Here is a 26,675-nt window from a genome sequence, read left to right on the forward strand (position 1 = left end):
TACTCCCCAGAGTTTTTGGTTTTTCAACCCCTTATTATAATTTGCATTTTATTGTTATTTATAATTATTGTCTATGAATGGCAACGCTCTAAATACTTTTATTTTAGTGTTTTTTTGTTGTGAGTTTTATTTCATTCAAAAAAAATATTAAAAGCACGCAGATATTGTGCTTTTCCACAAACGAAAATAAATGTAAAAGCGAAATAGTTGGAAGTAGAAATAAAAAAACTAAATAATTTGAGAAAAAATGTATAGCAGAGCACAAACTACTAGAACATATAAACATACATACATTATTTATCTGCTAAAAGTGTTTCTAATATTTAGAATAGCAGAATGTGAGTGACAATTGTGAGAAACCTCAAACCAAAACGTTGGTAACATTCGCTGATAGCGGTTGTTTTGTAATAACAACAAATATTTACGCAGTGGAGTGATGATGTGAAATTATTATAAAAAAACTATAGAAAACAAAATAAACAATAACTACAAATAATTAAAATTTAATAAGAAATAATTAAAAAAATAAACTATTTTGTTAAGAACTATTAAACATTTACAAAGTGCAATTAGATTTAAACTTTAATAATTGACTAAAATTTTCAATAATAAATATTGTTTTTTTCCCTTCAAGTTTATGAATAACATGTCAACATGATGACGGTAAGTTAAAGACTTTTTTAACATAAAAATATTTATAAATTTAAGTAAAAAAACGTATAAATATTGTTGTCTCTTTCTAATGTTTATGTTGACAATACGCCTGAGCAGCATAATAGTAGTTAGTGTAATAGTAGTAGTATTCATAATACTACCGTTACATTTTCTTATTCATATTTGTTTTCTTTTATGTCTCTTATGTTTGTTTGTGTGTGTTTATGCTGAGCATAACTTCCGTTTGTTTACAAACAAATCTGACATTGTGCTTGTGTCAAAGGACTCTTTATTTTAGAAAAACATGAATTGGGGGTAAATGTAATAAAAACAAAAACTTTTTCTTGGGAGTATATCATATTTTTTGTATGAATTCTCACGGGTGTTTACAAAAAAATTGAGTACTGCGCATATTATTATAGTGTTTTTGGGGAGATATTAATTCCGAATTTATTTCTCACGAGTTTAAAGTTCATTGGCATTTTTATGTGCATTTTTTATTGTTTGTTTTGATTTTCTTTGTACTTCATAGAAAACTAAAAAAAGAGTTGCAATCCTGTTTACTCTCTTTCGGCAAACAAATAGGAGGAGAAGGAAAATATTAAATTTCCTAAAGGAAAAACAGCAGAAAACATATGAATGATGTTTGTAAAAAAAATTATTTCTTTAAATTATTCAATTTATCGTAAAATTACATGGGAATTAATAGAAAAACAACTAAAATCTTTAAAAGACTTTATAAAAAGGTTTTTTTCTTCTTTTTCTATTTTTATAGATAATTCTTCGATAGATTTTCTATTTTATTAAAAATTCATGATAAATTTTCTAATAGAACATTTTTGAAAATAGTATGTTAAATTTTGCAAAGTGCTTTTAATTATTTTCGCCATTAGTCCACACATGTTTATAATAAATTTCAATCACACTCAATGTTTTCGCTATTGTTTTCACTTTGCCTTAAAATTTGAACTTTTAACCCTATTTACATATTCATTAAATTCGATATTTTGCAAAATTGTGAAATTCTCTATATGCACTCTATTAGTTCACAAAAAAATTTCAAAATATTGCGTTTTCTTTTCTATTTCAATTGTTGTAATTGTTTATTTTCCGCAATTTTTCATTTACATCATTAAAATATTGTGTAAATATGAGATCATTTTGTAAAACAAACGCCTCCACAAAATAATATCTCAAAAATTTGTGCATCACTCGATAATTTAAAATTTGTGTGTCTGTTTTTTTTAGTTTCTTAAAAAGCTTTTCATGTGAAAAATATATGAAAATAGAAACAATAAATATGTCATATTTGAGCAATTATCTATGGTTATTGAAAAGTTTAGGAGTAGGGGGATAGTGAAAGGTAAAAATGAATGGAAAAATATTGGTAATTTTTTGAAATTGTGTAACAAAAATGTGTTTTTTGCAAAGCGTAGATACAGATTGGTAGCCAACAGATTGGTCAAAAGACTGGTCAATAGACGAGTCAGTAGACTGGCTAATAGATTAGTCTATATACTAGTCAATAAGCAAGGCCGTAGATGCGTCAATAGCCTAATTCATAGACGCTTTAATAGACAAGTCAATGAATAGATTAGTTAATAGACTAGTCATTTGACTTATTAATAAATTAGTCAATGCATTAGTCAATAGACTAGACTAGTCCGTAGACTAGTCTATACACTAGTCTGTAGACTAGTCCATAGACGCTTCAATAGAATAGCCCTTAGGCGAGTCAATAGACTAATCAAGAAACTAGTCAATAGATCAGCCATTAGACTAGTCACCAGACTAGTCAATAGACTAGTAATTAGACTAGTCAAAAGACTAGTCATTAGATTAGTCAATAGATTAGTTCATAGGTTGGTTCATAGACTAGTTCTTATGATATTCCATAGACTAGTCACTAGTCCACATTTTTTAGACATATTAATATATTAGTCAATAAATTAGTCAATAGATGAGTCAATAGACTAGTTAACTAGACAATAGAATAATCAATAGACTATTCTATTTATAGTCTATCCATTATACTTATTAATAAATTAGTCAATAGACTAGTTAATAGACGAGTCAATAGACTTGTCAATAGATTAGTCGATATACTAGTCAAAAGACTAGTCCAGAGTCTAGTCAATAGATTAGTTCATAGATTTGTCCATAGACGTGTCATTAGACTAGTGCAGAAACACTTCAATAGACTAGTCCTTGGACGAGCCAATAGATTAGACAAGACGCTTCAATAGACTAGTCCATAGACGAGTCAACGGATTACTCAATAGATTAGTCCATATATTAGTCGATAGACTATTCAATACACTAGTCCAGAGACTAGTCAAGTGTTGTCTATGGACCAGTCATTAGACTAGTCCATAGACACTTCAATGGACAAGACCATATACGAGTCAATAGATTCGTCAATAGACTAGTCGATAGACTACTCAATAGACTAGTTCAGATACTAGTCAATAGACTAGTCTAGAGACTAGTCAATAGATTAGAAGTCCATAGACGCTGCAATAGACAAGACTATGGGCTGGTCAATACATTAGTCAAGACGCTTCAATAGACTAGTACATAGACTAGTCAATAGATTAGTCCATTAAGTTGTCTATGGACCAGCCATTAGACTAGTCAATAGACTAGTCTATAAAAACTTCAATAGAGTAGCACATTGACGAGTTTATAGATTTGTCTATAGACTAGTTAATAGACTAGTCCACAGACGAGTCAATAGATTAGTCAATAGACTAGTCTATAGATTAGTCGACAGACTATTCAATAGACTAGTCAATAGATTAGTCCATAGAGTTGTCTATGGATTAGTCATAAGAATAGTCAATAGATTAGTCCATAGACGCTTCAATAGACTAGTACATAAACGAGTCAATAGATTAGTCCATAGACTAATAATAGACTAGTCAATAGATTAGACCATAGACTAGTCAATTAGACTAATCATTAGACCAGCCAATAGACCAGACATTATAATAGACTAATCATTAGACTAATCAATTAACTAGGACGTACACTAGTTAATAGACTAGGAGAAGACAATAGACTAGCCGATAGACTAGTCAGTAGACTAGTCCATAGACTAGTCAGTAGACTAGTACATAAACAAGTCAATAGACTAGACCTTAGACTAGTCATATACTAGTCATTAGGCTAGCTAATAGATTAGTCATTAGACTAGTCCATAGACTAGTCAATAGACTAGTCAGTAGACTTGTCAGTAGTCTAGTCCATAGACTAGTCAGTAGATAGAGTAGTCATTAGGCTAGTCCATAGACTAGTCAATAGACTAGTCCATACTGTTTAGTAGACTAATACATAAACTAGTCAAACTAGACATTATAATAGTAAATAGATCAGTCATTAGACTAGTTCATAGGTTAGTCCATAGACTAGTTCATAGGCTAGTCAATATATTGATCTATAGACATATCAATATATAATCAATAGGCTTGTCAATATACTATTTTATTGACTAGCCAATAGACTAGTCTAAATTACAGATTAGTCAACAGATTTAAATTGCTGGTATTTATAACAAAAACAAAAATTGACACCACTGTTCAATTTTGTATATAACGTTTAGGTTTGTGTATCGACTAAAACTTTGTTTAATTCCATTTAACAACCAAAGATGACGCTGTTGATTAAAAAAGCTGTTAATGGAAAATATGTATGCGCTTTTAGTATAAATGGATCAACATTTAATTGATCATAATAAGTTTTTCAACTTGTTAAGAGTTAACAAATATATGGTCCATTTTGGATCTGTTTCTAAATGGATTTAATATCAGCAAACTTATTTATATTGTTTGCTCGGAAATTTTTTGGGAAAAGTTCGGCATGTCATTTTATATTCTTTGTTCGTTTAACTAGCTATGTTATTTTAACAGTAATAAGTTTCTTGCAATAATTGTTATCGGAATCGAATCGAATTAAAAATGATCTTTGTACTAATGTAATAGTTAATTCATAATTGAAATCAAAGGTTCTTGATTACTGATCTGTATTTATACCCTATTTGACAGTAACAGTAAAACAGTAAAATATGTAGCTGCGACACATCTAAAAAGTAGTTCATATGGATATAGGGTATCATTTAATCTGACTTAACCGACTACATTTTTTTAATTATTTTATTTGACATTATTTTTCGTAAAAAATCAGTCTGCTCATATTTTGCGAAGTTATAATTAATACATACATTGTTATTTTTGTATCTGTAAATGTAATAAAATTGACAAGATAGTACCTAGACCAAGCAATTTTTTTACACAATACCAATTTAACACACTTTTTTATATATAATCGAACTTTACAATTTATCGTTAATTGACTTCTTGTTCGAACAAAAGAATTTTCTGAAATAATTAAGAATAAAAAAATAATAATAATACTGGTGTTATATTCTTTAAAGAATGATAAGAAAGTTTAAGAACAAATAAGTCTTATAATAGGGAAATCCAAGTTAAATGTTGTACTCATAGTACACATTTTTTAAGATAACTCGATTAAACCTATTAAAATTGTTTATGTATGTATTGGATATAGAAGATTTCCTGCGATAATCTGTTGTTACACGGATGAGTCTAAAATGGGAAACAAGGCGGATCTAATGATCTACATTGAAAACTTGGAAAACGAACTATACTACTGCCACAACAATAGCTCTCAGACGATATTTTGTGCTGTCACGGAATGTATAAATAGGATTGAATTCCCAGCTGGAAGTCCATTCTATCACCGAATGTGTAAATTGGATTGAATATGGCGCCAATAGATGTTAATATATTTCCGGATTTACCCGATATTAGCTGATAAGGTTATATCTAAGACTGTATTGGACTGTAATAGGGACATAACCGAATACTTTTCAAGTGATAAGCGTCAGAATACTTGGGAATAATCGGATATGAAAGAGCGAATGTACTTGCTATAAAAGAAAGGGAGTTCGAGTTAACCCGACTGACTGAAATAAAAACATGGGCGTAAGAATCACTCACGGTCACTTAGAATAATAGACTAACTGCATGCAGAGAGGACAATGAATCGATAAATAATGGAACGATGGGTAGAATCACTGTAATGTAAAGCATGCAGAAAGGACACTGAAGCGTTAGAACACTTTCTCAGACTTTCATCGAAATTAGATCCAAAAATTATGGGTACGATTTGAAAACATACAGGAAACTGAGTTTCAGAACATTGTTGGATAGTTCTCTTCATAAATCGCTATATTTTCCATTAAAATTTCCCATGAAAAGAAACGCAAAACAGACCCGAGAGCGGTCTAAGTGCATTTTTTTCGGAACTGATTCCTATTCTTTTATTATAGAAGTTTTTTTCATTCATCATCATTATCCAAACTTTATTAGGAATAAAGTCACGAATGAATCTAATCAATATTGTTAGAAGTACCAGACGGTTTTCGCCGATAGCATAGGAATAAAATGATCGATCAAATTATGAATAATTTAAGGGAAAAATAGTCTTAGGATGTTAAATCACGACCTTTCTATATAACCCAAACTACTTTGTGGTATCAAATATATAAGTATTCAATGCCCGAAATTCTCTACACAATACGTTGTCAGCACTGGAATGTTGAAACGTCCATAGATAACAACAGTTTTTAACATTGGGGATTTCCTATAATAAACAGCAACTAACAAGTATTGATAACTTGAAATAGTAAATAAGTCATATATTAATTCCCTGATTCATTCAGTTTACTATGTATTGGGATTTTACAATAAAATCCATGAATTAAATGTCTGATAAAGGAATGTTATCAAATACTACAACTTACTATCTGTTATTATTTAATAAAAGTAAATAATCGCTGGGAATCTATGAAGAGAATTTGGTTTATTATCAGTGAAGAAATACTACCTACAGGTCTTTCGGTTGGGATGTGGTCATTACTGCAATCGTTAAATTTTCTAATTATTAAAGAGTTTTTTAAATTTTCTTGTATTTTAAAACTTGTTTTTAGTAGATACATGCTAATTATGTAAAAAAAAATAGAATTCAATAAAACCAATGACATAATAATGTAAATTTTTTAGTAAATAAACATTTTTAAAACCGGTTACTTACGATAAATTAAACGGGTACCTACTTGTTAAAGGTGATTATATTTTGCTAAGTACATAAAAACAATTTTAATAGTCAGGCGAAGTAATTTGTATTTAGTTGTTATCTTTAACACATAATTTTGTTTTCTTCCCAGCAAAAATGCCGAACCCTGTAAAAAAACGGGCCACTTCTGGATTCAGCTTTAAAGTCTTATCTCTATTTCAGTTGTTATATCGAATGGCAATTCCTTTTTAAATTAAACTAATTCGGAGGATATCAAGAGAATTGAAACTTAAGGCCCAACCTAAGTAAAAATAAGTATAAGTTTATGTGCCCTACGTAAAGACCCGCTAATGTTGGAAAACTTAAAGGCCTACGATTAATACCTAATAAGGAACGATTATAGATAAACTTAAAAGCTAATTAGAAACTTCCTATTGGGGTAAAAGTTGGATAATTTTGAGACATACGATTCAAATAAAGTCCTACGATTGAAGCTTAGGTTGGTTTGCTATTAAAGTAGGAATATTGATAAACTACGATTGAAGCCAAATTTTGGGCTACTTAAAGTCCTGCAATTGGATTATATAAATAGTATGATTGAAGCTAAATTTGGTCTAAATATCTATTGAAGCACAATTGAAGTGATTTAAAGTTCTACAATTAAAGCAAATGTTGAATTCTATAGATTAACTACTTAAAGTACTACGAATGAAAACAAAGTTTTACCACTAAAAGAACTACAATTGAAGCTAAAGTTGGACTACTTAAAGTCCTACGTTTGAAGCTAAAGTTGTACTGCTTAAAGATATATAATCGATATTAAAGTTGGACCACTTAAACGCAATTTTTAACAAGATCGTTCAAGTTTTGACCCACTGTAACCCCGAGAGTTCTTGATAGATCTTGTTGAAAAATTGTATCTATACCACTATCGAATAGGACTTACATTAGTGCTGAACACATGGGTTTCAGAAGTGTGGTCACTTAACATGAAATCTGCCATATACGAAACATATTCGAATATAAATTTATCCCGATATAATTATTAATTTATGAGTTATTTACGATTAAGTGATTTTCAGAGGGCTTTATATGGGAGCTATAACCAATGGTTAGAAAACATTTCGCTTAATAACATATTCGCAAAACATATTCATGTTAAATCTTGTTACCATACCATTATTCTAGAGGGAATTATTACCAATAAATCCATTCTCCGAGAATATATAAATTTGCTATATGAAATTTTGAACCGATTCTAGCAATGATCTATGGACAAAATTTGTTGAAATAGCTGCTATAGCTTCTGAATCACCACTAATCAGGATTAAAAAAAAGTAATATTGTCATGGTTTGTTTCGAAATTTTGCTCAAATATCCTTTATTTATGGAATCATTTTGCGCGTTTTAAATAGATAACGTCTGAAAGTCATATGTCTGATAGAATTGTTGAAGATTTATTTATGAACTGATTTTGCAGTTTTTTAATAGATAACATCTGGAAAGCATGTTAGAGATTTGCTTCTCGCAGATATCTAGGGTCTTCAGTAAATTATTCGACTACGCTTTCTATAAGAACTTGGAATGTATTTATAGTATATGTTCGGAAGAATAGAAGATTTATTTATGAACTGATTTTGCAGTTTTTTAATAGATAATATCTGGAAGGCATGTTAGAGATTTGCTTCTCGAAGATATCTAGGGTCTTCAGTAAATTATTCGACTACTCTTTCTATAAGAACTTGGAATGTATTTATAGTATATGTTCGGAAGAAATTACAAACGAAAAAACCAAACAGTTTCTTGCGAAGGTCTAGGTCTATAAACATAGGGTATAAACATAAATTGAGTTGTCTTCACGTCTCAAATATGTGCGTTTTCAAACTTAAGAACACGACATCACAAAAGCCAGAAGTAAAAGATAAACTCTAAGCTCAATCCATTAGAAAGGCATAAATAAGTTCTTTCACTCTTCTAGGATGGAAGTATTTCTGAAACGTTTTTAGAGTCTTGTTCTTGACGATCATCAGAAGATATTAGGTTGTATGATAACTTGGACTTTGAGAAGTCGGTAGAGACTTTTGAAATATCGGTAGAGATAGAAATTGAAGATTTGGTTGTCGCAGATATCTAGGGTCTTCCGAAAATTAATCGACCTCGCTTTCTATAAGATCTTGGAATGATCTTTAGGTTAAAAATATCGAAGAAGGAAGGATATATATCTGATTGGACTTTCAGATGATATAAAAGATTTTATAACTTTAGGACACTATGTCTCAAAAACCAGAAGTAATAGATAAATTCTGAGTCCAATCCATTAGCAAGGAATAAGATCTTTTACTCTTCTAGGATGAAATTTTCCTGAAAAGTTTTTAGATTCTTGTTCTTGATGATCATCAGAAGAAGTTAGCTTGTAGGACCTTGAGTTCAAGTTTTAATTGAAGTATAAAGGCTTTTGACATATCGGTACAGATAACTGGGCAACCACGATATATTGCGAATAAAATTTCTTATTGCGCTAAGCATTTTCATAAAGAACTTCACACCTAGTTGGGAATTTAGGGCGATAATGAATTAAATTGCAATTTTTACTTAAGGAATACATTCATTAATAATTCTGCACACACCTGAGAACTGACTGATGATGGTGGCTACCAGTACAACTTTCAGTTAAGCCATAACTTGTCGTAATTATTACGAACTCACAATAAAATCAAGTGATCAATTCAGTTGCTAACTTAGTCATACACACAGACGTAAACAAACTGGCCAACACATACCTACATAAAATACTATATTAGCAATATGTGTTTTGACGGGTGCAACCGTAGACAAAACCAGTATCTAGATACTTGTACTTTTAACGCAGTTAAACTAGCTTGTCTGTCATAGTCCATTTGTAAGCGATCGAATGAACAGGCGAGCGCCACTATTCAAAATAATACTACGACCAGTCAACTCTATCATGAGTTTATTTAGACATACAGACATATGCATTTAAATGTATATATGTAAATATATCTGTGTGTGTCGTATATAGCTATAAGTATTTGTTCTTAAAAGGCCTTGCAAGGCCGTTCTCAATTCTTTTTATTATTAGTTTGTTCGATGCAAAATAAATATTATAGTATTTAGCAAATAGTATAAAACAAAAAACAACTTGTATTGAAATTTTCTACAAAAATGGTTGCAGCAGAGTCAATATTTCGTATAAAAGTTTTTGGTTTTATTTTTTTGTAGCAATTTATTTTTATTTAAAAAACTATAAAAAATCACTAAAACATTCAAAAACTCATTATAGCGACGCCAGTCTCTGTAATAAGTTTCATAAAGTCGTTTAAATAAATTTACGATTTTGAAATGCTTATGAATGTTTAAATATTGTTTTTGTATGATTATTATCCAAAAAAAAAGAGAAGGAACAAAGATCCATCAACTTTTATATCTTTCCTTTAGATAATGTGATGACTGATATTTGATAATGAAAATTATAATTGTATATCTTAAAGTTGTAACTCATGAATAAACTAAAGATTTAGGATTTGTTAGAATGACTTTCCGAACCTAGTCCGCCTAATAAGACTTTCCGATCTTAACAAACTGCTCTGAAATTAAACCAAAATTTTTCATTACGTTTATAATTTCTACAATTTAGTATTTGCGCCCCTGAATATTTATAAATATGTAGATAGCGAAGTCAATTTAGCCATGTCAATCTGTCTGAAGACCTTAGACATCTTCGGAAACCAAATCTTAAATAATTATATCAGAAGTTTGTTTGAGAAGTTTTCTATTTAAAATCAGCAAAATCGGTCGTTATGAACAAAATACTATGAAAACCCTTATATGGGTACTTGGGGATTTAAAACATACATATCTCAAACATTTATGCACAGAATTTGGTATAAGCTCTACAACATATGGATATTCATATTAACTATTTTCAATATTATTTAAGTTTCAAAGCTTCCTTAAAAATTCCATTATAATTATTATTTTTAAAAGTATCGGTTTCAATATGAATTTTGGTGGCACTTTGGGGGTTAAATTTCATTTTCTTTATACATATGTTCTTGCTAAGTGAATCACTTGCTTTTTATTTATTTATATTATTATCATTATCAATATTTCAATATTAATTTGTTTATAATAATATTTTATAATTGTTGTTAACCACATTTCATGTTAATGAAAAAACCCACATTTGCTTTATACAATTTATAAATAATTTCTTTACTATATATACAAGGCCGTCTTTCTTTCGAAATCGGAAAAATCCGATTGCGATTTACAGTTGAACTAAGGAAGCAGGATGATTCCGTAGACCAGTTGGTAGTATTGTAGTGTATGAATACGGAGGTCATGGACGCTAACTAACTACTACTAACTAACTAACTAACTAACTAACTAACTAACTAACTAACTAACTAACTAACTAACTAACTAACTAACTAACTAACTAACTAACTAACTAACTACTAACTAACTAACTAACTAACTAACTAACTAACTAACTAACTAACTAACTAACTAACTAACTAACTAACTAACTAACTAACTAACTACTAACTAACTAACTAACTAACTAACTAACTAACACTAACTAACTAACTAACTAACTACTAACTAACTAACTAACTAACTAACTACTACTAACTAACTAACTAACTACTAACTACTAACTAACTAACTAACTAACTAACTAACTAACTAACTAACTAACTAACTAACTAACTAACTAACTAACTAACTAACTAACTAACTACTAACTAACTAACTACTAACTAACTAACTAACTAACTAACTAACTAACTAACTAACTAACTAACTAACTAACTAACTAACTAACTAACTAACTAACTAACTAACTAACTAACTAACTAACTAACTAACTAACTAACTAACTAACCTACGGAATTCATGCTAAAAAGAAATGATATATTTTCCATTCGCTTGCACAGACTTGCATTTATTACAGCATTCAATAAGGTCCGAATGTCATCAAATTTAATTAAATTCATATCCCATCTTTAAAAAAAACTTCGTGGTGTTGCTGTGGTTTTCAGAAGAAAAGGACCTCCAAGTCGTTCTTAAGAATGTTTATATGCGATAGATACTGTGGAACTTATATAGGTGGTCTTTAGAGCACCCACAATTCTGTTTGATTAGACACATGTCAAAAAGTATATTATAAAAAGTGATTTGATTTTCTGTTAGAGGGGTTATATGGGGTCTGGGGTTTACTATATATAATCGATCTCCATGAAATTTGCTATATATATATTGTTTTTATAGATCGAGTTTATGCATTCCACAGTGGAACAGAATATGGTTTGTTCGCAAACTTGCCTGGACATATAAAAGAAGGAATATTAAAATTCACGTTTTAAAGATGAAAAAATCAATGTTTGTTCGCAAGCGATAAACTGTAGAATTCCCAAATACTCTAATCCCACCAGATCGGTACACTAAACCCCTATATCTGCCATAATTGATATTACAGAAATAAAATAATAAAACAGTTTTCTTTTATTATCAAAATGAAAACTCTTGTGGTTTTTCTTTATAATTTACCGTTTTTATTTTGGAAGACAAGTGCACTCTGTCTGCTCTATTCAGGCTGCCGGCTGCTGCACTTTCAGTCTAGACATTTGAAAATGTATGTTTTTAAAAAGCCAAAAAAATGGTGTTTTATATGTCTGTCGCCAAAGTGTCAATTATTTTTAAAACATTTGCTATTTCTGTGCATATTATATTTGAACTTTGAAATTGGAATGGAAATGAGTAAGAAGGAAAATTAAGGTGGTGAATGTTGTCAATATGAAATTATCCCAACTAGTGGAAATGAAAATCTGAAATAAAATTTATTAACATATCAAAAAATAAGTTCTTGATATTCCGATGCTAAATGTCCATATTATTCGAACCAGATTTCATACTTCAAATTTCTTTATAAACCAATAATGCTATGATATGACATAAAAAACTGGGGGTATATACCAGACTTTAATCTGACAAGTGAAAAAAAATAGTTTGATTACTAGTTATTTGATCCCACTGTATCTCGATTATCATGGTAAATTTCTACAAACTTTATCTAAACTTTCAAATGAAATGCGATATTGTGAATGAAATGTATTATCATATTTATAAAATTTAACTAATCATTTTATTTATCGAGAAATAGAGACATGGCGCCAATAACAGGAAATAGCTAAGTAATCATTTGAAATCGTAAAAACTTGTGTCTAATTATGATTAAAAAGAATACTTAAATGCATGACATAATCATTTACAGGTAGTCCCAATTCCATGGCATAATACATCTTGACTTAAATGTATGTTCAGTATTAGAAGATTCAAGTACATGTACATATGTAGCACTCCTGGACTCGAATAGAACACAGCCCTTTTCGGGTGTACCGATTTCGGATGTATAGTGAATGAATAATATTTATTTAAAACGTGTTATAACATGAAATTCTTTATCAAATTATTTATTATTGTTTATACAGTTTGACGTAAATGAAATGTTGTCAAGCTTTAAAAATTATTAAATATTATTTGTTATAAATATGTACATACATACATATATCTCACTAAGTCAATGCATAATTTGCATTTGTTTGTATATAATTCCGATAACTTTTGTGACAAATTTCCTGTACAATTTTCCAATGAATTTCGATTGCAGGGCTCAATTTCAAAACTTATTTCCACAATTACAGTTTTCGAAACTTGATTAGTCAACTTTGTATTAGAATCAATTTCTATGATTAAGGGAACTCTTAGCCAGGATTTAGAATTTAGAACATTTCAATTGGGTTGGCTGTTATGAAACTGTGGCCAGTAGATCTTGTCTTATCTATAGTTCCCCTGTTTGTCAACAATCGGTAAAAAAAAACTAAAACAAATCATTCCAGTTTCTGGATGCGATCTCAGTTTACACTGATAATGTGTCTTAAATGCTTCATATTACTACCCGCTGTATTGGCCGAAACATAACGGAAGACTTTTTCAACGACAGGGTCAGTTAAAAACGACCCACCATAGCCATGTGTGACTTGGGATGATGCCCATTATCTGATCATACCTGAAGCTTTCCACAACCACACTGCTATGTTGATCCCTGTTAATTCGGTAAATATACCTAGAGACATATTTTGTAAACTGAAGTTTAACATTGATTAAGCCAAGTCTTGGGGCACAATGTGAGAGTTAGGTATGAACAGAGTCAGACTATAAAATAGACTATATTCCAGACATTCGACTATACTATAGACCAATAGCAATAGAATATAAATCAGACTAGCCCAGACTATAGTTCAGAATATATTATTTAAGATTATAGGTGATGGAAGTTATCGATAATACAAGGACAGCAATACTGTACATTCATCATCATCAGCTCATCACAGAAACCATTCATACGACACATTCACTCTGCATACGGTCTTTGTGAATTCATTCCCAATATATAGTACCCACAGTCACTCCCCTCTGGAGAATTGCACTTTAAAATGATACCGAAATATAAATTTTAGCGGGAAAATAGGTCTCTAATAGTTTTCTGCGTACAATTAGTTCCTAAATAGGTAACGTAATCGCCAGAACGCGATTTAGATGACTCCTTCTTGCTTTGATGAGACAGTGGTTCTTAAGGAAGCGCATATGCGATAAATACTGTGGAACTTAGGTGGTTTTTAGAGCACCCACAATTCTGTATAGATTATGCAGTGTATGCAACTACGCCGATCTTTAAAAGTACATGATCTCGAGTGTCTTGATTTGTTCTTGTGATTTCCTGATATTGTGGGAAAAAGTAAAACTATACTGGGCAAAGACTACAGATATATTGATTTTAGCATTTCGTTTGTAACACATCTAAATATTGGTCATAGATCCGTAAAGTATTATATACTATAGATCCCTATTTAGTAGATTCTAAGACGATTTAGCCATATCTGTCTAAATGCTTTATGGGTCTACTATAGGGGCTTAAATTTTCCACAAATATTTTCTATTGATGTAGTATAAAAAATGGTCCACATTTTGTTCAAAACCCCATTTCAATTAACGCAGAGTTTCTCAGAAATTTCCATAATATCACGGGCCAATCAGTTTTGAAAAAAAAAAAAAAAATATCTAAAGGATTCAGTTGCACTGAATCTGAACTCTGAAATTCTGTATTTGGGAGATATAGCGTTTTAAATTTGGAAGAAACACCCCTTTTCAGTCATATTTGATAAGTTATAATAGCGCGACGACACCTGAAAGTCCAACCTGCCGGCTTTAAAGAAAAGGTTTAACTGAATCTGGACTCAAAGTTTCTCTATCATTAGGTTTTAGAGATATCATATCTTAAAGTTTGTTATATCATCTGAAGGAAAAACCTGTCGACTTTAAAGAAAAAGGTTTAACCGAATCAGGTCCCAGAATTTTCCATCATCAGGTTTTTGGAGATATTATGTCCTAAATTAAAAAAAAAACTTTTTCGATGAGATGTTATAAAAATGCGAAGACTCCTTTACTTATAAAGTTTGTTATATCATCGGAAAGTCCAACTTGTCGACTTTAAAGAATAGGTTTAACTGAATCTACCCTCAGAACTTCTTCATTATCAGGTTTTGGAGATATTGTGTCCTAAATTTTGAAAAATCTAGTTCTCTGCTTTATTTTTGAGATGTTATAGTAGCATGAAGACTTCTTTATTTATAAAATTTGTTATAACATCCGAAAGTTCAACCTGTCGACTTTAAAGGAATGCTTTAACCGAATCTGGTCTCAGAATTTCATCATCATCAGATATTATGTTATAACAACAGGAAGACCTCTTTATATATCTCTGTCTTACGTCAAAAACTTCCATGGACGATATCTCAGCAAAAACATGGTATTTTGAAATATTTCTGTATTGTGTTTGAAAATGTTCGAAAAATATTGAATTTATCAAAATTTTTGGAAAAGATCTTTGAATGAATTATTAAGTATTTAAGAATTAGTGCGTATTTTTCTGAAAATGAAAATAATTTTCGATTTAATCACTTTGTTGTAAGTGCCCCAGTACTGTGGCGCATACTTTCAAAAAATAATAATAAAGGAAACGCAATTATTAGTGCGTGGCAAACAAAATATTTTTTTGAATGATTTTTTTTTTGTGTTCGATTTTTTTTTTGTTCGCTTTTGTCGATTTAATTGAATGGCAAACGTGAATGGTGGCAGCCAGCATATGATGATGATGATGACGACGATGATGAGTCTTTAGCCAAGCGAGTGTTTATTGTCTGTTGTTGGTATTTTGGGGTTATTTGTGGCAGCAAGTAACATCTGCAGCAGCTGTTAAATTTCAATTCTTTTTTGTATTCTATAAGACTTTTTTAAAATAAACGTAGCAATAAGAAGATGATCCTTTGCTTTTCATATTTTTTAGAAGGGGCAGGCAATCAATGAATTTTGGAATGTTTTTGCGCGTTGCAGGTGTTAGTGGCATAAGCGAGAAATAAAGTATTAATTTTTTTGAAAAAGAACAAAATAAATTTAATAAAGATTTTGCTTTGTGCTGGTTTTTGTCATTATTATTGTTATACTAGAGGAAAAAGTAGTTTTTGCATTTTAATTTCCAAAAGTTTTTAATGTCTATGAATCTGGTTGTATACTGTCGTTAGCAGGCAACACATTGTCATGCGGCTATAGTCGTAAAAAGCCCCTACGAGTAGAGTAGTTCAATGACATGTTGCTTCTATGCTGTTGCTGGTGTTTTTTTTTTTTTTTTTTTGTAAATTTCGTCTTCTTTTGTTTTCGGTTTCGAGAACATCCTCGTACTACTAATGTCTGTGATATTATTTCCACTAGCAAAACGTATAAATCATTTGGCATGCGCCAGCCAAGTGTTGCATAATATGACTGCCTGCCTGCTTAACTGCATGTATCCCATGATGATGTTATTTTTTTGTAAATCGGGAGCCTACACATATTCTCCCCTTTAATTTTTTTTACTGCCAGTTAACTACAATAAAAATATGCCTGCTGCATATGTCCTTATAAGGATATGCACTTTTTCATGAATGTATGCGTTTAGACGCCATAATCCGCCATATTGTTTTTTTTTACAATAAACTTTTTTACAATAAAGTTGTAGGTGTAGTACGAGTACAATATCACGTATACTACTTTACTCTACTATCAACTGATTCGGTTCTGGTCTTTTCTCTAAAATATTTTGTTCGCGTTCATTCTGGTAGGCTCTACTTTTCCTTTGGCATTATGCCCATTTTGTAGAGATTTTTTCTTAAATGAATGCATTGCGAAGTCCTCTTATCGATTTATGACCCAACTAAACACATGCGCTTTCTGCAATTCGAGAAGTTTTTTTTTTTTGAGACAGGAAAACATTTATCCCTATTCAAGGATTGAAAGTTTGAATTGTATAAAAAAATTGATTTATTAATTCTTTGCAGGATTTCACGTTTTAAATTCTGAAATATTCCAGATAAGATAAAACATGAATGTTATTTTTATAACACAAACTATATACATTTTTTAAAGAACTTGAAAAAATTAAAATTTGTTTATATTCTTTCCCTGTTTCACCTATGTGCCTTAATCCAATCATCTATGTGGTATCTTCATCTAAATTTCCGGTCAAGTATTATACCTAAGTACTTAATTCTGTCGGTTACTGGTATCAGGGTTCAATTTTTGTCTATCTTGTGAAGAGACAGACGGGTTAACATTCAGGCCTCCAGATTGAGTCCACCTTAAGGCCGTATTCAGAGCCTTTCTACTCTAGTAATTTGGCTGCTTTCCCCTTAGAAGTATTACCACATCATCTGCATAGCATAGACTGGTCTAAGTCCTTTTTCGGTTTAAGTCTTTAGGAAGTTATTAATCATAGTTATCCAGATTAAAGGGCACAAAATGCCACCCTATGATGTACCGCGAAATACCCTTTTTTGTGTTTTGGCTTCATATTAATAGGGTTCTATAAATCGACTTTCGAATAATCGAACAATCGACTTTTTGTCGAAAAAAGTCGAAGTGGACTATTTTGTTCCAAAAAAGTCGATAACTCGACTATCGTCTATGAAAAAAGTCGAAAAGTCGACTTTGTAAATAAAAGTCGAAAAAGGTGAAAAGTCGGAAAGTCGAAAAGTCGAAAAAAGTCGAAAAGTCGAAAAAGTCGATAAGTCGAAAAAAGTCGAAGAAAGTCGAAAAAAGTCGAAGAAAGTCGAAAAAAGTCGAAAAGTCCAGAAAAGTCGATACGTCGAAAAAAGTCGAAAAGTCGGAAAAAGTCGAAAAGTCGAAAATTGTCGAAAATTTTAAAAAAGTGGAAAAGAGGTCAAAAACTCTGAAATAGTCGGAAAAACTCGAAAAAAGTAAAAAAATTGTCGAAAAAAGTCGAAAATAGTCAAAAAGTCGTAAAAAATCGAAAAGTCGAAAAGTCGGAAAAAGTCGTAAAGTCGGAAAAAGTCGAAAAAAGTCGGAAAAAGTCGGAAAAAGTCGAAAAAAGTCGAAAAAAGTCGAAAAGTCGGTAAAAGTCGACCATTTATATAATACTAAAAGTCGAAAAGTCTAAAAGTCGACTTTTAAATAAATGAAAAAGGTCGAAAAGTCGAAAAATCGACTTTTCATAAAATGGAAAAAGTCGAAAGGTCGAAAAGTCGACTTTTAACTAAATGCAAAAAGTCGAAAAGTCGACTTTTCGTTTCAACTATAGAACCCTACATATTAACATTTAAAAAGTACCATTTGAATAACGAAAAAGTACCAAAGTACCTCATTCAGTCATACAAAATTTTATATTTCCAGATCCAATATTAAAGTAACCTCAAAAAAAAGTACTATTTGATGAACAAAAACGTGTCAAACAGTTTCTCTCTTATACATTTTTATTCAATCTGGTATAGTAGTATAAATTCTTCTTTGCGGTTATTACTAATTAGAAAAGTACAATTAAACATGTCTTTCCCAGGAACAGACCTTTCGAGTATTATATTTTCAAAATACTCCGTGTTTAATTGTTAATATCAGAGAGAAAACTCAAACGATTCAAATCTGGGCTCAAATTACGGCATACGTATCGATCGAAATCTCAATAGAATCTAAATGGAGATTTCGATCGATATCGTATGCCATAATTTGGGCCCTGCATTTATTTGATCAAGAATAATTTTGTTTCCAAAAAGTAACAAACTATTTATTTGAATTTGGTCCTATGTAAGCCTTAGTACCCGAATTCCAAAAATACAACTACTATCAAATTTTTATGAGTCTAAGTTCAGTTAGATCTAAAAATTTTAAAAATTTAATTTTTTGCGGATGATTTTTTTGAATGGATGATTTGAACCGATTTACATAAAATTTTGCAGCGGCTTATGTCAAATTTCATCGCTATACTTGATTTTTAAAACAAGTTGCGAGCGCTTAAGACATTTTCTGAAGCGTACCTTATATGAGGTCTTGGTTCCAATATGGACCGATTCTTATTAAATCTGACAAAGAGATTTATGTTTCTATAAAACTTGTTTATGCCGAATTTCATCGCTTTACTAGTGGAGAACCGATTCTTATAAAATTGGACTGAGAGTTCCTATAAAACTTGTTTATATCAATTTTCATTGCTATATTCGAATTTTGAAGCCTGTTGAGAGCTTTAAAGTAAGTTTCTGAAGAGGTCCTTATATGGAGGTTACGATCAATTATGGTACGGAGATTTAAGCTCCTATGAATTTTGTGTATGTGGAATTTGAGTGCTCTACTACATTTTTAGGCCATTTGATAGCTATATAGTCATTTTCTAAAGGGGATAGTTTCAATATTAGATCAGTGTCCGCCATATTTTGCAAAATGATTTCTGAGTACATAAAACCAACTAGTGCCAAATTTGAAATTTCATTGCATTTGCGGTTTAATAACCATTTTCATGGATTTTTCAACTATATTCCGGCAAACACTTGTATGGGGGAATTTTATCGAAAACTTGAAGCGATATTGTTCATGTTTCAATTAGGGTTCTATAGTTGAAACGAAAAGTCGACTTTTCGACTTTTTGCATTTAGTTAAAAGTCGACTTTTCGACCTTTCGACTTTTTCCATTTTATGAAAAGTCGATTTTTCGACTTTTCGACCTTTTTCATTTATTTAAAAGTCGACTTTTAAACTTTTCGACTTTTAGTATTTTATAAATGGTCGACTTTTCGACCTTTCGACTTTTTTCGACTTTTTCCGACTTTTTTCGACTTTTTCCGACTTTTTTCGACTTTTCGACTTTTTTCGACTTTTTCCGACTTTTCGACTTTTTCCGATTTTTCGACTTTTCGATTTTTTACGACTTTTTGACTATTTTCGACTTATTTCGACTTTTTTCGACTATTTTTTACTTTTTTCGAGTTTTTCCGACTATTTTAGAGTTTTTGACCTCTTTTCCATTTTTTTAAAATTTTCGACTATTTTCGACTTTTCGACTTTTTTCGACTTTTTCCGACTTTTCGACTTTTTCCGACTTTTCGACTTTTCAACTTTTTTCGACTTTTTTCGACTTATCGACTTTTTTCGACTTTTTTCGACTTTTCGACTTTTTTCGACTTTTATTTACAAAGTCGACTTTTCGACTTTTTTCATAGACGATAGTCGAGTTATCGACTTTTTTGGAACAAAATAGTCGACTTCGACTTTTCGACTTTTTTCGACAAAAGTCGATTGTTCGATTATTCGAAAGTCGATTTATAGAACCCTAGTTTCAATACCATACAAACCTCAAGTGTTGCCGACAGTTCTTTCCTGGGGAAAAACTTTGGGTTGGCCATCTTTGGACGGGTATGACTTGGGTCGTTCCAGAGCGAAGATTCAATTTTCTTGATACCTACCTGTATGGAATAGGTATTTGTAAAAATTTCAGACCTCTAGCTCTAATTTTAGATTTGCTCTAATTAGATTTTTCATGTTTTTTTTTTTAATATAAAAACAGGTTTTTAACTTTTTCACTTTTCATAATTGCTAAATTGTTATTACAAATTAAATTACATTTCCTTATTATTATTTATTTTTATTTTATTTAAATAAATTTTACTTTTCATTTTATTTATGTAGCGTAGAACAAAAAAATTTCCCTTAAGCATACTTCCCCTTTAATACAACGCTGTTTGCGATGAACACATTTCGTTGGCAAAAAACGAGTACATTCGGTAGTGTGTCACGAACTTTGTTTAATAAATGTTGAGATAGGAATTAAAAAAAAATCCCAAAATTATATTAATAAAACTAAAATTTAACAAGTTTATTTACTCTTTTTCCAACAAAAAACATTACAAATTTATCGTAATAAACAATAAATTGTTAATCTGTGCAATTTATATTGATCGTAAAGTGATTTCTGTTGCATAAATATTTGGTGTCCATTCTTTCAATTGCTAAACAGTGTATTGTTTTTTTTTTTTTGTTATAAACAAAACAACTTGAATTTTTCATTAAAAAGAGAAAAATTATCAAGGTATGTATAATAAATATTGCTGCAATAAAGTTATTAATAAATAACATAGATATAGAGCAAATAATTAAAATTAGTGAAAATAATGTAATGTGATCATTTGTAAAAAAAAAGTGGAAGAAAACGAAGTTCATCATGAATAAGAGGTAAAAAGAAATAAGAAAAACAGTGTTGTCAATATAGCTTTTTTAAAAGTTGTAAAATATTTATAAGTTGCCTTAATCTTGACGCTCTTAGTGAAATTAAGGCTTAAGATCCACAACAAGCTTTTTGGCGACTATAGACAAGTCTATAGACTAGACTATAGACTATACTATAGACTAGACTATAGACTATACTATAGACTAGACTATAGACTAGACTACAGACTAGACTATAGACTAGACTATAGTCTAGACTATAGACTAGACTATAGACTAGACTATAGACTAGACTATAGACAAGACTATAGACTAGACTATAGACTAGACTATAGACTAGACTATAGACTAGACTATAGACTAGACTATAGACTAGACTATAGACTAGACTATAGACTAGCCTATAGACTAGACTATAGACTAGACTATAGACTAGACTATAGACTAGACTATAGACTAGACTATAGACTAGACTATAGACTAGACTATAGACTATATAGACTAGACTATAGACTAGACTATAGACTAGACTAGACTATAGAATAGACTATAGACTAGACTATAGAATAGACTATAGAATAGACTATAGACTAGACTATAGACAAGACTATAGACTAGACTATAGACTAGACTATAGACTAGACTGTAGACTAGACTATAGACTAGAGTATAGATTAGACTATAGACTAGACTATAGACTAGACTATAGACTAGAGTATAGACTAGACTATAGACTAGACTATAGACTAGACTATAGACTAGAGTATAGACTAGACTATAGACTAGACTATAGACTAGACTATAGATTAGACTATAGTCTAGACTATAGACTAGACTATAGACTAGAGTATAGACTAGACTATAGACTAGACTATAGACTAGACTATAGACTAGAGTATAGACTAGACTATAGACTAGACTATAGACTAGACTATAGACTAGACTAGAGTATAGACTAGACTATAGACTAGACTATAGACTAGACTATAGACTATAGACTAGACTATAGACTAGACTATAGACTAGACTAGACTAGACTATAGACTAGACTATAGACTAGACTATAGACTAGACTATAGACTAGACTATAGACTAGACTATAGACTAGACTATAGACTAGACTATAGACTAGACTATAGACTAGACTATAGACTAGACTATAGACTAGACTATAGACTAGACTATAGACTAGACTATAGACTAGACTATAGACTAGACTATAGACTAGACTATAGACTAGACTATAGACTAGACTATAGACTAGACTATAGACTAGACTATAGACTAGACTATAGACTAGACTATAGACTAGACTATAGACTAGACTATAGACTAGACTAGACTAGACTAGACTAGACTATAGACTAGACTATAGACTAGACTATAGACTAGACTATAGACTAGACTATAGACTAGACTATAGACTAGACTATAGACTAGACTATAGACTAGACTATAGACTAGACTATAGACTAGACTATAGACTAGACTATAGACTAGACTATAGACTAGACTATAGACTAGACTATAGACTAGACTATAGACTAGACTATAGACTAGACTATAGACTAGACTATAGACTAGACTATAGACTAGACTATAGACTAGACTATAGACTAGACTATAGACTAGACTATAGACTAGACTATAGACTAGACTATAGACTAGACTATAGACTAGACTATAGACTAGACTATAGACTAGACTATAGACTAGACTATAGACTAGACTAGACTAGACTATAGACTATAGACTATAGACTGACTATAGACTAGGACTAATAGACTAGACTTAGACTAGAAACATAGACCTATAGACTAGACTATAGACTAGACTACATAACTAGTCTATAATAGACTAGAAGTAGACTAGACTAAAGATATGACTAGACTTTAACTCTACACAAGGCTATTAGACTATAGATTAGGACTATAAGACCTAGACTTCCATATATAGACTAAAGCTAGACTATAGTTATACTGAGACAATACTATATACTAAATGTAGACTGACAAGTATATAGTACTAGACTTTAACTAACAATGTACTAGACTATAGATTAGACTATAACCAGACTATAGATAGACTATAGACTAGACTATTAAATAGACTATAGACTAGATTAAAGACTGGACTAAAGACCTTCCGACAACCTTGGCATCAAAATAATACTTTTAAAATCGAGTAAGCCCTTCCCGAGATATTAAGCTTTAGATGTATATACAGTTTTTTTAGCGTATATAACTACTTAACTATAAGAGAGCAAACTAAATATTTGCATTGTTAGATTCTGTGGAGAAAATCTAAGCAGTATAGATTCCCTAAGAAGTTCCGAAGACTTTAATGATTTATGTAAGCCTATATCTTTAAGCAACCGATCTAAAAAAAGTAAAAAAAAATCGTTCTCTCTTTAGCTTTAAATTTTGTACCAGAAAATACATTTTTGACAACACTGGAAATTAACCTTTGTTTTTTTTTCGACCTTTTACTGTATTCATTCTGTATATTTAAATAATTTTAATGTTTATTTAATTTTATCATGTCAGGGATGGAAATTTAAAATTTTTTATTTGAAATATTTACAATTACGATTAAATGATTTGTGATCTGACAGTTTGATAATGTTGCATTATTTGGGGTCCGAATTTGATCCCTCTGTAAAAATACCTATAAGAAAACGAAAAATAGAGATAGTGGTAAGTGAAGTAGAAGAGATAGAGAGAAAGCAGAAAGAAGAAATAACATACATGTCTTTGAATAGAGAAGTAGTGTGAAGATTATATCCAGCCTAGTGAGAATTTGATGTTCTAATTGAACATTCGATAGATTATTGTTGTTCGGTTTTGACTGATTAATCAATTTTTTTAACCAATATGAACTCTGGTAGAGACAGCCATTTATTCATTTGCTAAAGTGACATTTTTCTATTGATGTCTTTTGTTAATCGATTTTGAAACCATTTCTCGATATATTGGAACCATGTCTTATTCAAAGACTGAATTGCATGGAGGCTTCCCTTCTCAAGAAATTGAATGATCACTTGAATTCATTCGAATAAAAATACCGGGAGAATTATTGAAAAGAAGTCGAATTCTAAAAAATCAAAATACATAGGACATAAAAATGTCCTACAAATATTTTATGGGTATCGAATGAGTCATCAAAGTATATTTGAAAATCAAAATATATCAATAATTTTGCAATCATATTAACTTTTCCATCTCTGTTGTACCTACGTGTTTACATTTTTGAGCTCTTTTCGTTTTTTGGTGTTTATACCTATTATTTGTTTTCAAAGTTGTTTTGTAGTGTTGCCAAGAACCATTTTCTTTAAAATATTTTGGATTCTTTTTTTTTTTGCCTCAAGTAATAGGCTGTGATACACGATTTTCAGATCTTACAACATTGGCTGAAAAATGTTACAAAATGTCTAACAATCATGTGAACTTGCAATTTATGTTTTGATATGTTGATGAGAAAAAGCATTTCTGACAATGTTGCAACTTGCAAGACAAACATGAAAACACAAAAATTTAATTTGATCGTTACCGTTTTATTTATTCTCTAAATCAAACTTGGCAACTCTTTTTTTTAATTCCATTAATTAAATGGAATTAGTATTGCCAGATCACATACACAACAACACACATGTATTTATCATATTTAAATTTTTGGTGATGTCGTCATTGTTTTATTTTGCATACTTACCCAAAAAATAAAAACAAATTGCGTTTTAAGCAATGGCAAATATTTAAATATAAACAAATAGTAATTTATAGCAACTTTATAACAAAACATGTTTATTAAACAAAGTGTAAATATTATTGTATATAATATTCCAAGAATTGTACAATTCTAAACAACTCTTACTCATTCATAATAATGATGATATCTTTTTTTTTACCAAAACACAAATTTCTAATTATAAACTTCCGATTTTTTGTATCTGTCATTCACATAATTGAATACCTAAGTTCCCCTAACACTTCCTCTTCTATTTACATTTTAATGATCATCATTTACAATTGGCAACTCTTTTTCTCTTCATTTTTCGGTTTCGGTTTAGTAATCCCCTATTACAAGGCCCATTCTTCCGTTTCTTTTTTTTTGTAGTCTTGTTATTTTTTGTAGTTTCTTTTTTTTTCTTTAATTATTTCCTTTACCAGCGGAAGTAGTGCATTCAACCATAAACTTCTTGTTGTTCGTCGTAGTTCATTTTTTTATTTAAAAGAATGAGTATGCGTAAAAAAGAAGAAAACATTTGGTGTTTACAAAAAAAAAAAAAAAAAAAAAATCTGAAGAAGATTTCATTGTGTTTTTCCTCTCAACTCTTTTTTTGGGTTCGACTCATCTTTTGGTTTGCTTTTTAGCAGCATTTTGTATTCGTTAAAAGTAGATCTAAATTTCAATACTAAAAGTTTACACCTACTACATGTGTCAAAATTTATACATATTTCTTTTAATACTAAATTCTCTTATCTTCTTTAGTCTGGTCTATAGTCTAGACTATAGTCTAGTCTATAGTCTAGTCTATAGTCTAGTCTATAGTCTAGTCTATAGTCTAGTCTATAGTCCAGTCTATAGTCTAGTCTATAGTCTAGTCTATAGTCTAGTCTATAGTCAAGTCTATGGTCTAGACTATAATCTAGTCTATGGTCTAGACTATAATCTAGTCTATGGTCTAGACTATAATCTAGTCTATAATCTAGTCTATAGTCTAGTCTATAGTCTAGTCTATAGTCTAGTCTATAGTCTAGTCTATAGTCTAGTCTATAGTATAGTCTATAGTCTAGTCTATAGTCTAGTCTATAGTCTAGTCTATAGTCTAGTCTATAGTCTAGTCTATAGTCTAGTCTATAGTCTAGTCTATAGTCTAGTCTATAGTCTAGTCTATAGTCTAGTCTTTAGTCTAGTCTATAGTCTAGTCTATAGTCTAGTCTATAGTCTAGTCTAGTCTATAGTCTAGTCTAGTCTAGTCTAGTCTATAGTCTAGTCTATAGTCTAGTCTATAGTCTAGTCTATAGTCTAGTCTATAGTCTAGTCTATAGTCTAGTCTATAGTCTAGTCTATAGTCTAGTCTATAGTCTAGTCTATAGTCTAGTCTATAGTCTAGTCTATAGTCTAGTCTATAGTCTAGTCTATAGTCTAGTCTATAGTCTAGTCTATAGTCTAGTCTATAGTCTAGTCTATAGTCTAGTCTATAGTCTAGTCTATAGTCTAGTCTATAGTCTAGTCTATAGTCTAGTCTATAGTCTAGTCTATAGTCTAGTCTATAGTCTAGTCTATAGTCTAGTCTATAG

The 26,675-nt window shown here is 30.5% G+C and overlaps 1 protein-coding gene across 2 annotated transcripts in view; it reads left to right on the top strand.

Moving 5' to 3' along the window:
- Positions 1 to 350: 350 nt before the first annotated feature.
- The window catches only part of LOC119608053 (death-associated inhibitor of apoptosis 1), a 56,560-nt gene continuing 30,235 nt past the window's right edge, over positions 351 to 26,675 (top strand). Inside the window, exon 1 of one of the 2 annotated variants that reach the window (XM_037962296.1) lies at positions 351 to 663. The gene's annotated coding sequence lies outside the window, so the exon portion shown is untranslated. Of the gene's footprint in view, positions 664 to 20,912; positions 21,239 to 26,675 lie in introns of those variants that run through there. The other variant, XM_037962295.1, reaches the window with a different exon arrangement.

This window comes from Lucilia sericata, unplaced genomic scaffold (assembly GCF_015586225.1).
Source record: "Lucilia sericata isolate MDLA Ls3-8-SP2 unplaced genomic scaffold, ASM1558622v1 Contig000782F_arrow, whole genome shotgun sequence".
Classification (NCBI taxonomy): Eukaryota; Metazoa; Arthropoda; class Insecta; order Diptera; family Calliphoridae; genus Lucilia; species Lucilia sericata.